Raw genomic sequence first — 1,459 nt, forward strand, 5'->3', positions numbered from 1 at the left:
TTTTTATATCATTTCTTTAATATATTTTCCTCCTGGTATTGTCTGTTCTCTCTTCTAGAGCCTTCTACTCAGCTCTTTTCGGAACTTTGGATGACATTACTTCTGTTTTCCATTTTTATTTTTATTTTTTTAGCTTTTAAACACATTTCCTCAAATACATTTTTAGCATTAATAAAAAGTTTAACTCTGTATACTTAATACGTATTGATGTTTATTCTATGTATGTATATATATGTATGTATGTATGTGTATTTATTTATATACACACACACAAGTTCCTGTGTGTATAAATTTTTCAACAGTGAAAGCAGCTCAATCCATCTCTTGAAAAGTGGATATATTACATACATTCCACATACATATATCAACTTTAAGAAACTAATGCCAAGTGAAATATGAAGCAAAGTGAGATATATAAAAATAGCCAAACAATGCGTTATCTAGGAACATAGACAAATTACATATATAACTTACAATACATAATTAAGTTATATATATATTCATAATATATTTATTTGTATATATGTATAATTTTGGCTTCCTAAGTAATGAAAGAGAATGGAAGACAATGGAACGGTTTGTGTGGAAAAAAGGCAAAAAATCAGTAAATTAGAAAAAAAGTTGTTTCATAGCCCCATGATGAAAATCTCTCTGTGTGATCATATAACAAAATGCACCTAACTAATGCATATTAATTTATGTTCAGTAAATTTGTCACTGTTCTTACAGATAAGGGCTTGTTGTCTGACTTGCATAGAAGCCAAAGCTATCACACTGGCTTTTGAGAAAAGTAAGAGCTTTACTGAGAGGTCAGCTAGCAAGGAGACAGGACTCAGAGCTCAAACCCCAAATCCAAATTCTTCTTAATATTAACTCAGTAGAACGCCATCTCTCCATTTGATGGAATTCCTGAAGCTTTACATGGGAATTACTTTGAGAAGAACCACTCAAGTGTTTACTTCAGTAGCACATATACAAAAATTGCAGTGATGCAGAGAAGCTTAGCATGACCTTTGTGCAAGAATAACATGTACATTTGTGTACTTTATTTTTTTTTACTGTTTATTTGGTCCAGAGATTTTGTTAAAGTCATAAAAAATTTTGGAAATAGATGTTGGTGATGGTTGCACAACGTTGTGAATGTAATTAATACCACAGAATTTATGCTTAAAAATTGTTAAAGTAGCAAATTAGATACATGTGAAATAAGATTTCAAAAATACAGCTAATCTGTAGAGGTTTCATTACATTGCATCGTCATTCCTCAATCTCCTTACTCTTGTAATGGAAAATTGGAAATTAATTAGAAGGCAAGAATATAACATGGTTATCATTATTTTTTTTTCCCATTTTAAAGCTGAACAATAAATAGAACAGTGATTGACAAATGGAATACACTGAAAAATAAGCAAGTCACCTGTAATGAAAGCCACGGAGGACTTTTTTTTTTAATATCACA

General features: G+C 30.2%; 1 non-coding gene across 1 annotated transcript; it reads left to right on the forward strand.

The window, feature by feature from the left end:
- Positions 1 to 951: 951 nt before the first annotated feature.
- On the forward strand, positions 952 to 1,058 carry LOC116668774. Its single transcript, XR_004326011.1, has one exon. It is a non-coding gene; the product is annotated as a U6 spliceosomal RNA (small nuclear RNA).
- The last annotated feature ends 401 nt before the right edge of the window (positions 1,059 to 1,459 follow it).

Source organism: Camelus ferus, chromosome 14 (genome assembly GCF_009834535.1).
Source record: "Camelus ferus isolate YT-003-E chromosome 14, BCGSAC_Cfer_1.0, whole genome shotgun sequence".
NCBI classification, from domain to species: domain Eukaryota; kingdom Metazoa; phylum Chordata; class Mammalia; order Artiodactyla; family Camelidae; genus Camelus; species Camelus ferus.